This window comes from Tursiops truncatus, chromosome 13 (genome assembly GCF_011762595.2).
Source record: "Tursiops truncatus isolate mTurTru1 chromosome 13, mTurTru1.mat.Y, whole genome shotgun sequence".
Taxonomy (NCBI): Eukaryota; Metazoa; Chordata; class Mammalia; order Artiodactyla; family Delphinidae; genus Tursiops; species Tursiops truncatus.
The window spans coordinates 23,643,866-23,655,975 of NC_047046.1; the positions used below are offsets into that span (position 1 = coordinate 23,643,866).

Sequence of the window (12,110 nt, forward strand, 5' to 3'; positions counted from 1 at the left end):
GAGAGGGAGCAGGAAAGGAAAGGCCTGGGTTTGGAGCTGGAGCCATTGACCTTGGCCAGTTGCTAGGCATAGTCTAGGCAGTCATATGGAGTGATGGGCTCTGTGGGCTGACTTTAGGGAGGCAGCGCTTTTGCCGTAATCTTTGCTGTGTCTTCAAAATGTAATAACATTCATCTGTGTATTTCAGGTGTGCCAAGCCCTGATCGTGGTGTTTGCCATGAATTACTTTTAATTTATATGTGATTGTAGTTAGCATTACAATATGTAAATCAGGTGTTTATCTGTTAAGTCTATCCTGGATGTGGGAATAACAAGGTAGCTGGGAAAATATCAAAATTCAAAAGGTGGGGCACTTCCCTGGTGGTCCAGTGGCTAAGACTCCACGCTCCCGATGCAGAGGGCCCAGGTTTGCTTTCTGGTCAGGGAACTGGATCCCGCATGCTGCAACTAAAGATCACGCATGCCGCAGTTAAGCCCCGGTGCAGCCAAATAAATAAATTTTTTTTTTTAACATCTTTATTGGAGTATAATTGCCTTACAATGGTGTGCTAGTTTCTGCTTTATAACAAAGTGAATCAGTTATACATATACATATGCTCCCATATCTCTTCCCTCTTGCGCCTCCCTCCCTCCCACCCTCCCTATCCCACCGCTCTAGGTGGTCACAAAGCACCAAGCTGATCTCCTTGTGCTATGCGGCTGCTTCCCACCAGCTATCTATTTTACGTTTGGTAGTGTATATATGTCCATGCCACTCTCTCTCTTTGTCACAGCTTACCCTTCCCCCTCCCCATATCCTCAAGTCCATTCTCTAGTAGGTCTGTGTCTTTATTCCTGTCTTATCCCTAGGTTCTTCATGACATTTTTTTTTTCTTAAATTCCATATATATGTGTTAGCATACGGTATTTGTCTTTCTCTTTCTGACTTACTTCACTCTGTATGACAGACTCTAGGTCCATCCACCTCATTACAAATAGCTCAATTTCGTTTCTTTTTATGGCTGAGTAATATTCCATTGTATATATGTGCCACATCTTCTTTATCCATTCATCCGATGATGGACACTTAGGTTGTTTCCATCTCCTGGCTATTGTAAATAGAGCTGCAATGAACATTTTGGTACATGACTCTTTCTGAATTATGGTTTTCTCAGGGTATATGCCCAGTAGTGGGATTGCTGGGTCATATGGTAGTTCTATTTGTAGTTTTTTAAGGAACCTCCATACTGTTCTCCATAGTGGCTGTACCAATTTACATTCCCACCAGCAGTGCAAGAGTGTTCCCTTTTCTCCACACCCTCTCCAGCATTTATTGTTTCTAGATTTTTTGATGATGGCCATTCTGACTGGAGTGAGATGATATCTCATTGTAGTTTTGATTTGCATTTCTCTAATGATTAATGATGTTGAGCATTCTTTCATGTGTTTGTTGGCAATCTGTGTATCTTCTATGGAGAAATGTCTGTTTAGATCTTCTGCCCATTTTTGGATTGGGTTGTTTGTTCTTGTGTTATCGAGCTGCATGAGCTGGTTGTAAATTTTGGAGATTAATCCTTTGTCAGTTGCTTCATTTGCAAATATTTTCTCCCATTCTGACGGTTGTCTTTTGGTCTTGTTTATGGTTTCCTTTGCTGTGCGGAAGCTTTGAAGTTTCATTAGGTCCCATTTGTTTATTTTTGTTTTTATCTCCATTTCTCTAGAAGGTGGGTCAAAAAGGATCTTGCTGTGATTTATGTCATAGAGTGTTCTGCTTATGTTTTCCTCTAAGAGTTTGATAGTTTCTGGCCTTACATTTAGATCTTTAATCCATTTTGAGCTTATTTTTGTGTATGGTGTTAGGGAGTGATCTAATAAGCCCCAGTGCAGCCAAATAAATAAATAAATATTTTTTTAAAAAAACAAAATGAAGATACTACATTTAAAAAAAACTTCAGGGCTTCCCTGGTGGCGCAGTGGTTGAGAGTCCGCCTGCCGATGCAGGGGACACGGGTTCGTGCCCCGGTCCGGGAAGATCCCACATGCCACAGAGTGGCTGGGCCCGTGAGCCATGGCCGCTGAGCCTGTGTGTCCAGAGCCTGTGCTCCGCAACCAGAGGCCACAGTGGTGAGAGGCCCGCGTACCGCAAAAAAAAAAAAAAAAAAAAATTCAAGAGGTGGAACAATTTGAATCCTGGTATTTCACTCCACTGTTGCTGTTCATTCTCTCAGTCAGCAAACAGTTGTTGAGCAGCTTCTGTGTCAGGGGCCGCTCTTCCTTTTTTTTTTTTTTTTCGCTCTTCCTTTTACCCTCAGTTCCCTCCTTTCCCTCTCCCATTCTACACAATCATACGCACTGTTCTCTTCACCCACCTTTTCCCACAGGTAACTCTATCCCATCTCCTCTTAAGAAATATCCTTTAAAGAATTTTTATGTCCGGAAATATTAAAAAAAAAAAAGTTGTGATATATAATCTTCAGACTCTTACAGTAAAATGAACCAAGAAGAAGAAAAAATCCCAAACACAATCATAGAGTGACTGTGGCTGGAAGGAAACACAAGGATGAGGGGAATGAACATCTTACTACTGTGAAGCCTGGATAACAGAAACGTGCGTGTTAGGGGGGAGTCGTAAGTGGACTCGGTTTGGCCCCATCATGGCAAGACCCTGACTTCAACGATAGGAGGTTAAGTACCAGCTTCAAACACTCAATGTGTTCTGTGAGTTTCCAGTGATATTTCTACCTGGCACTTTCTTCTACATTTACCTTAATGGCTCAGCTGGAACTCAGCCATCACCGCTTAATGTTCTTGAGTTTTATGCAGTATTGGCAGCAGCTTCCTTATTGTCCTGATACTAGAAGTAGAAATTCCACCCAGTTGCAGCCAGGCTGTTGCTGCCCAGGCAGTGGAGGGGCATTTCCACTTTCTAGGAGCTTGTCCCTTTCAACACTGAGAGGCCTTTTGTCACCTTCACAGGTCATCAGATTTATGAGAAATCTTCCCATTCCCAGAGTGGTTCTGCCATCAGCCATTTTACTCTGCTTTTTACTCTGACTTTCTTCTCTCTTGGCTATAGTAGGAAAATCTGCTCCAATAAACATGACGTTGTTAATATATGTAAAGCATTTAGAAGAATGCTTCATATGTATTAAGAGCTATTATCATTAATATTATTGTTGTTGCTGCCACCATCTTGGATTAGAAGCTGAAGCCCAGACGAGCCTCTGATTTTTCTCTGGTTATGCTGGGTGGCTTAAGAAATTCCAAATTATCTAGGAATGGGGTAGAAAATACTTGGTTTCCTCTCTATTTTTTGGCCATGGTCAACCCAAAGAGCCTTAAAAAGATCAAAGTATTATCACTGTAGTATATTTACTTGTTGGAGCTTTAACATCCCCTCTCTGGATTCCTGACTTGGCAGTGGGACGGATAACCCAGAAATCTCTACATAGAATGATGCACAGCCATCCAGTGTTTACCAAACAGTAAGTCGTTGTGGGACAGTAATAAACATCGTAACTCACATTATTGAGCACTTTAGTATGTGCCAAATAGTGTTCTAAGTGCTTTTATATATACTATTTCATCTTTTCTTCATAAAAATCCTGTGTGTAGGACTATTATCCTCGTTTTATAAATGAAGAAACAATCATAAAGAGGTTAGGTAACTTGCCTAAAGCCACAAAGATAAGTGGAAGAGCCAGGCTATGTACCCAGGCAGTCTGATCCCATAGCCTTTGCTAATAACCACCTCACTGTGCTGATAGGGAGAACCCTGGATCTGAGACGGCCCAGTTCTGATCTCAGCTCCTCAACTCCATCCTTTAACAAGTCTAATGATCTTGGGGAAATTACTCAACCTTTCTGAACCTGTCTACTCATCTGTAAGATAGGGATGGTACACTACACTGGTGCTCAAGATGGAAGAGGAAATTTGTGCCTCCTTGGGGTCCTAGTCTGGGGTGGAGAAGAGGACTAACATGGGACCAAACCATTACAATATAATATAAGAAATGCCACTGTAGAGGAATGTACAGAGAAAGGAACATCTTCCGAGCTGGGGCAGGGCGAAGTCAGAGGAGCTTCAAGGTGCCATATGTTTGTGTTTGGTATTGAAAGACAAGATGGGAGAGTTCCCTGGCAGTCCAGTGGTTAGGACTTGGCGCTGTCACTGCCAGGGGCTCGGGTTCTATCCCTGGTCAGGGAACTAGGATCCCGCAAGCTGCTCAGTGCGGCCAAAAAAAAAAAATTTTTTTTTTCTTTTAAAAAAAAAAGAAAGACAAGATGGGATTGAATGAGGTGGACGGAGGGAACAAGTTTCGAGGCAGAAGGAATAGCATGAGTACAGGTGCTGGAGCCTGGAAGAGCTTGGCAGTCTGTGTTCAGGTAACGGCTAGAGGATCGGTTTGCAGCTGGAGATTGAGGATGAGGTAGGCACTGATGGTGGCGAATACATTGCAGAGCGGGGTACACAAGCCTTCAGATGTCAGTATGTCCTGCGCCATCAAGACAGACACTTTTTTTTTTTTTTTTTTTTTTTTTTTTTTTTTTTGCGGTATGTGGGCATCTCACTGTTGTGGGCTCTCCCATTGCAGAGCACAGGCTCCGGACGCGCAGGCTCAGCGGCCATGGCTCACGGGCGCAGCCGCTCCGCAGCATGTGGGATCTTCCGGGACCGGGGCACAAACTCGTGTCCCCTGCATTGGCAGGCGGACTCTCAACCACTGCGCCACCTGGGAAGCCCCAAGACAGACACATTTAAAAACAAAACTTAATAATGAAATTAAGTAAATTTAACAATAAAAAAAATGCTCTACTTTTTTAATTGAACTATAATTCAGGTACCATAAAATTCACCATTTTACAGTGTACAATTCGGCAGTTTTTAGTGTGTTCACAAGGTTGTACACCTCTCTCTAATTCCAGAACATCTTCATCACTCCAAAAAGAAGCCTACTACCTGCTAGCAGTCACCCACCCCACCCCCCATCCTCCCTGGTCCTCATCCTCCGGCAACCCCTGCTCTACTTTCTGTCTCTGTGGATTTGCCTATTCTGGGCATTTCATATCAATCACACTAAGTTTGACCTTTTGTTTCCGGCTTCTTTTACTAGGCATAATGTTTTCGAGATTCATCTATGTTGTAGAGTGTACCAGTATTTCATTGCTTTTTACGGCTGAATAACCTCATTTTGCATGGTTATACCACATTCTGTTTATCCATTCGTCAGTTGGTGGACATTTGGGTCGTTTCCACCTTTTGGCTGTTATGGATAATGCTGCTATGAACATTCATGTGCAGGTTTTTGTTTGATACCTGTTTTAAGTTCTTTGGGAGTGTATACCTGGGAGTGGAATTGTGGTTAACTCTGAGTTTAACCATTTGAGGAACCTATCAGACTGTTTCCACAGTGGCTGCACCTCTGCATCCCACCAGCAACACGAGTTCCAACTTCTCCACATCCTTGCTAACACTTGTTATCCCCCCTCCCCTTTTTAAAATTATTGCCATTCTAGTGGGGGAAAGTGATATCTCATTGTGGTTTTGATTTGCATTTTCCTAATGACTAATGAAAAGATGTTGAACATCTTTTCATGTGCTTTTTGGCTATTTGTTTACCTTCTTTGGAGAAACGTTTATTGCAGTCCTTTGCCCATTTTTTAATTGGTTTGTTTGTATAGTAATAGTTCTTTATATATTCTGGATAATAGACTTTTATCAGGTATATGAGATATTTTCTTCCCATCTGTGAGTTGTGTTTTCACATTCCTGATAGTCCTTTGATGCACGAAAGTTTTTGATTTTGATGAAGTCTAGTTAATCTGTTTTTTCTTTGGTTGCTTGTGCTTTTGGTGTTATATTTTGTGGGGTTTTTTTTTTTTTTGGTGTTATATTTTGCATATGTATATCTAGCTGTCCCAGCACCATTTGTTGAAAGAGTATCCTTTCCCCACTGAATGGTCTTGGTACCCCTGTCAAAAATCAAATGACCATAGATGTATGAATTTATTTCTGGACTCTTAATTCTGTTCCAGTGATATATATGTTTATCATTATGCCAGCACCATATTATTTTTATTAATATAACTTTGTGAATGCTCTACTTTTATTACCCTAGATGTGCTTCTTATATGTAGTACATTTGTGTATTGTGATTAGTATTTTGTATTTTCCTTTTTTTTTTTTTGGAGCATGTACTTTTGTGTGGATCATTTATATAATTAGTACCCTTGTCATTTAAAATAATTATGAAGTGTTTGTTTTATTGCCTTACTGTGCTGTGCTTGCTTTTGTCAAACTCTTATGTCACGCTGTTTTCTGAGTTGGTTTTTACTCTTTTAGATAGCCTTGTTTGCACTGTTTTTTCTGGACCCAGACTCATTAGCTATCAAGCCTCACCCGCTGGATGTCAGGGAATGCTGGCTGAGTTTTTTAATTCATGCTCCCAGAAACTTGGAGGACCACTCCCACCTGCCTCAGCCCAGACCCAGTACTTCCTGCCAGTTGTGAATTGAATTTCTGACCTCTTTCTTGAACCAGAGCTCTCCAGAGGTCAGGAGTGGCACCAGCCTTAGGATCTGCTGTATACTTTTTTGTAAATTACTATCCCTGAGTTGTCATACTGCTGAGGAGACACATGGGAAAAAAACTATCTTTTGAACTTCTCTCGTGCTGCCAAAACAAGCACCTACAAGTGCTGTTTCCATATGCAATATGTCCCTGTCTTTAGAAAGGAGGAGCTCCCAGAGAGAATGGGACTTGTTCAGGTTGCCCAGTGACCACACAGTGCTACTAGGAACAGAATTCATCCCTTACTCCCATGGATTCTCGTCTTGTCATCCTAACCAAACACTCCTTTCCTATTGGGCAACAGAAGATAGAATTTACATTTCAGTAATTTCCCCAGGGGAGGTCTTGAGTTTCTTCTTCCCTGCTCTTGTGAATAACCAGGTAAGGAGACCCAGTGAAATGACTTGCACGCATTGTGCTGCTCCTTAACAGATCAAGATCATTGGCTCTGGCAGCAGACCTGTGAGAGGAGGGGCAGGAGAGAAAGTTCACAGCTTCAGGGTGTCCTGAGCTCTTTAGGGATTTTGGATGAGCAGAGATGCCCAGTTTTCTCCCATAACAAACAGGGTATCTTCTGTGAAACTTGGCTCTAGTGGTTATTGACCAACTTGTTGGTATATATAAACTTTTCCTATGGGAATTTTCAAACAGATGCAAAAGTCGAGAGGATAATGTAATGAATTACCAGGTACCTGTCACCCAGCTGGTGGAATTATCAATATATGGCCAATCGTGTTTCATCTCTACCCCCTTTCGCTCCCTCTCCCCACTGGATTATTTTGAACCAAAATTAGTATATTGATCAAGTTTTCAGTTTCTACTTACTCTTGAAGTGGTTTCCCTCAGATGTTAGGATGTGAGCTCTCATTTAGATTGGTTTTAGCAGCTTCATTGGGCCGGTCGTTCTCTCTCTGGCAGTGTTGTTGTACTGGCAGAATCACAGGAATTTTTTGGCCTCAAACTCTGTTCTTTTGTGCCTCCCACTCCCGGTGTCCTGGGAACCTGTCATGCCTCTTCCCTGTGCTCCCAGTGCCTGGACCTCCTCTCATCAGCTCTCCCAGGTCATCAACCCTTACGTTGGAGGCTAAGAATTTCTCTATATGAGGGTCTAGGCTGGCAGGTAGAAGGTGCTTAATAACGAGCTGTTGATGACTGACTGGATGTATTCTGTTTGGCTTTCCACTCACCTGAACCTCACACTCAGCTGTTTTAACAGTGCACTTGGTTCTGTGTATCTTAAATGAGGAGGAACTTACCTGAGCCTCGCCACTGCTTCTGTCCAGCTGCGGAGTCTGGATTGGATTTTCCTGGCTCCCCCTGCTGGCCACTCCTGGGCAGCTGCATACAGGTGCCTCTGGTGGCGTAAGACTGGAGCCAGAGCCAAGTTCTGCCAAGGGAAAGTAGAACATTGTTGTGAAGTGCCCGGGCTAGTCCAGGCAGGTCTCAGTAGGAGAAGAGCAGCTTGAGAACCGTTCTGGGAAGGGCAGCTTTCTGGGTAAGGGACAGGGAAGGTGGGCCACTGCCCACAAAGTCAGGAGGGCAGGGTTGAGGCCTCAGCACTGGAAGACCACATGGGCCCGTAAATGAGCTGGTCGTTGTGTGGGGATTGGGGCCTATACTGACAATAGAGATGGGCTCCTTCTCCCCTTAAGACAAAGCAGCCTGGGGTCAGACATGGTCACCAGGCAAGCAGAGGGGCTACAGAGTTTTATCTCAGCCTCCATGAAAATTGAGGCCAGGAGGGTGGTGAACGTAGGTGGGAGCATCCCCAGAGTTCATGGTCCCACGTGGGATACATGACCCCACCTCCTAGCTCTAAAGACAAGTAATGACTCTGTGGAACTCTGGGTGCATGTTTCTGTGGGGGCTCCTCCCTCCACTGTCTGTAAATATAATAAATTCCCCACATCTGTCAACCCCTTCCATCACATTTCTTGGTTATTTACATGTATTTGTCTTTTCCACGGCACAACTTCCCAGAAAGTGGGCTGTGGCAGAATGCATCTCGCCTGACTCCAGCCAGCTGCAGGTGTCTGGAAGAGGGTTGAAGATGGTCAGATGCTAAGGGCAGAGCCCCTCTTCTTCTCTCCACCCCCAAGCCGCAAGTGCCAGGGTAATTGCACGCTGAGCTGAACATGGAAAATAGGCTTTTGTTCCCTTTCAGGGTATAGCGTTTCCCCAATACACAAGGAAGGGAACCCAATCCAGAAGAACCCCAGGGCATGAAAATTGCCATTGGACTTGGGCAGGTATAACTATGAAGCAGTCCTTATAATGAACTGTTTGGAAGGAATTAATTTCTGTGCAGGGTGGTGGGGATGGAGCGGTGGACAGTGTACTGCATTCTAATGGGGGAAGGCAGACCATACACTTATATAAGTATACAGTATGTCAGGGGTGCTAGGTACTAAGAAGGAAAAAGAATCAGGGGAAAGGGATAAGGTAGGAGTACGTCGTTTTAAATTTGGTGGTCAGGGAGAACAGCCCTGCTGAAGTGAGGCAGCAAGCCCTGTGAGGCAGGGGACAGCAAGTGCAGAGGCCCCGAGGCAGGCACGTGCTTGCTTGTGAGAGGAACAGTGAGGAGACCATTGTGTCTGGAGCCGGGCGAGGGAGGGAGGGTCAGAGAGAGAACCAGGGGCCAGGTCATGAGGGGCCTTGTACACTTCGGTGAGGGATTTGGATTCGCTCTGAGTGAGATGGAAAACCGTCAGAGAGAAAGCCGTCAGATGGAGCCCAGAGTAACATGAACCAACTGATGTCTAAAAAGACTCACTCTGGCTGCTGAGACTGATCACGGGGAGGCAAAGGTGGGGAAGGGGGACCAACTGGAGGACAGAGAGAGGTGAGGTGGCCTGGATGGGGTAGTAGCAGAAGTGAAGGAGCGCTTGACTTGCAGATACGGTTGAATGGACAGCCAGCAGGGCCTGCAGGTGGAGTGAATGTTGGGTGTGAGAGGAGGAGAGAGCCCGGGCTGCCTGCAGAGGCCTGGCCTGCATCCCCAGGAGTACGTGCTACCCTTTACTGAGGTGAGGGGGCTGGAGAACAGTAGGTCTGAGAGAAAATTCATCAGTTCTGTTTTTACGTTCTGCGAGTAAAGGTATCCACTTCAAATAACAGTAGATGTTTCAAAGAATAGGCTCCTCAGAGGAATAATAATAGCTAATGACATTTACATTGTGCTTTACAGTTGACAGTGTTCCCAGTCATGTTATCTTACTCTGTTTTCACGTCACCCACATAAGGGAGTGCATTTTCTTTCCATTTTGCAGGTAAGAAAGCTGAGATTCAGAAGGGTTCTGGACAAGAGAGCCAATTTTTGGATGCTGCCACACAGAGAGAGACGACAGCCAGTCAGTCTTGAAGAGCAGCAGCCAACCAACAGAGAGATGGCCACTTCCCCATGGCCTCCCGGCCCCTGTCCACAGCCCCGCCGCAGACAGGAGCAGGGGGGATGTGACAAGGGACAGACCGCCTTCCGCCACCCTCCACTCAGGCCACCAGGGCCATGGCCACATCTAGCTTCCCTGGGAGTGGAGGCCGAGAGCTTTGAAGGAGAGCTTGACCTGGACATTTTTAAGTGAGTATTTTTATTTGTATAAACATTTTAAATGAATCTGAAAAACCAGAAGGAGACTATTCTAATTTCTGAAAGTAGTTGAGAATCTATGGTGTCCGTCATTAAGCTACCCAGTGAGAAAAAGGGCTTAGACATGGTGTTACTAAGGGCAGCTATTGAAAGATATAAAAAAGGATTCACATTTATACAGGATGAGATACCCCAATAAACCAGTTGCAAGTGCATTTTCTTCCACTCTTTTTCCATGCATCTTTTTAACATTTTTCAGATGTTACCACCTAGGCAATTTTATTTTCTCATAACCTGCTGTTTTCTCATAACCACTTTTAATATAAACATTTCCCTCTATGATATTGAACATTGTTGTAATCATTTTTAAGTGGCTGTATATTAACCAGCTATTTAGGCTGCTTTCACATTTTATGTACATCTTTGTGTCGTAAGCTCTTTAGTATCACTTTGTTAGATAGCTTCCTACAAGTAGAATTACTGGTTTAAAGGATATGAACATTTTTAGACTCTTGATAAATTCTAACAAATTATTTTCCAAAAAAGTTCTTCTATCAGTACAGGAAAGTAAGAGTGAGCCCTGGAGCCAAGATCTGCTGACTCTAAGTCTCAGGCTTTTTATTCTGGACTAGATATATGAACCTCGATTTTCTTATCTGTGAAATGAGGACGACTGCCCAGTCACAGTCACGAGAATCAGAAAAACCGTGTGCTGAATAAATGGGGGGGAGTTACTATTTTAATGAGAGAAGATTTGTTATTTAAAGCTGGCTGCAGGAACTTCCCTGGTGGCGCGGTGGTTAAGAATCCACCTGCCAATGCAGGGGGACATGGGTTCGAGTCCTGGTCCAGGAAGATCCCACATGCCACGGAGCAACTAAGCCCATGCACCACAACTACTGAGCCTGTGCTCTAGAGCCCGCAAGCCACAGCTACTGAAGCCCATGTGCCTAGAGCCCATGCACCGCAATGAAGAGTAGCCCCTGCTCGCCACAACTAGAGAAAGCCCGCACGCAGCTACGAAGACCCAGCGCAGCCAAAAATAAAATTAATTAATTAATTAAAAAAAAAAGCTGGCTGCATAGTCCTCTTAGGAAAATGTCTTTGTTCAGATATTGGAGCATGGTCTGCCCCAACCAGCTCTTCTTCACTGTCTGCTTGCTGGCTGACTTTTTCTAGCAGCTCCTACACAGTCTGAAATGGCCCTTTTCTCCCTTGATGACATGAAGGCATTTGTCACTTTGTCAGCTGGTATTTGGACTTCAAGAGCAAGCTTGCCCACCTCTTCCCTTCTCTGAGCACCCCCCCCCCCCAGTTTCCCCCACACCCATCCCTACATCTCCGAGTCCTAAGCATGCTCCAGGGTCCTGCTCTAATGCCACCACCTTCTCAGACCTTCTCCAAACCATCATAGCATTTACTTTCCCTCCCCTCTCATATCTCGTTCTCTCTTGTGGTTCAGACATTTGTTTATGTGTATGTCCCATGTCCTGTCCTGCTTTGTGTGTTTAAGCTCCTTGGGAGCAGGAATTCAGTCCTTCCTGGCACAGTCGCCCACTCAGAACATCTGTCAAATCAGCAGCTGCTAAGTGCCAAGCATTATTCTAGGTTTTGGGAATACAGAGACGAATTATCTTTGCACGAACCCCATTTGCCGCAAAACCTGGCCTCATATGGGGAGATAGATCCATAAAGCGTGATGTAAAAGTAATATGTGCAGAACAGGGAGCTGGCACAGAGGAGATGGCACACAGTGATGGGGCCCTGGGACCCACAGTCAGACAGTTCAGGATTCGGGTCTTAATTCTGCCACTGCACAGCTGTGTGACATGGGCAATTACTTGGCCTCTCTAGGCCTCAGTGAGATTAAACAGTACCTACTCCACAGAGTTCTTGATGTACGTGAGGCCCCGGCACAGTTTGTGGTACAAAGCAATGATGTGAGGATGAAAGTTGCCTCCTCCTGGAGGGAGC

At 44.5% G+C, this 12,110-nt stretch overlaps 1 long non-coding RNA gene across 2 annotated transcripts in view; it reads left to right on the top strand.

The window, feature by feature from the left end:
- LOC117307636 (uncharacterized) overlaps nt 1-12,110 on the top strand; it is a 35,599-nt gene that overhangs the window by 6,230 nt on the left and 17,259 nt on the right. Inside the window, exons 1-2 of one of the 2 annotated variants that reach the window (XR_004521491.2) lie at nt 722-8,663; nt 9,820-10,127. This is a non-coding gene — a long non-coding RNA (uncharacterized lncRNA). Of the gene's footprint in view, nt 1-721; nt 8,664-9,819; nt 10,128-12,110 lie in introns of those variants that run through there. The other variant, XR_004521488.2, reaches the window with a different exon arrangement.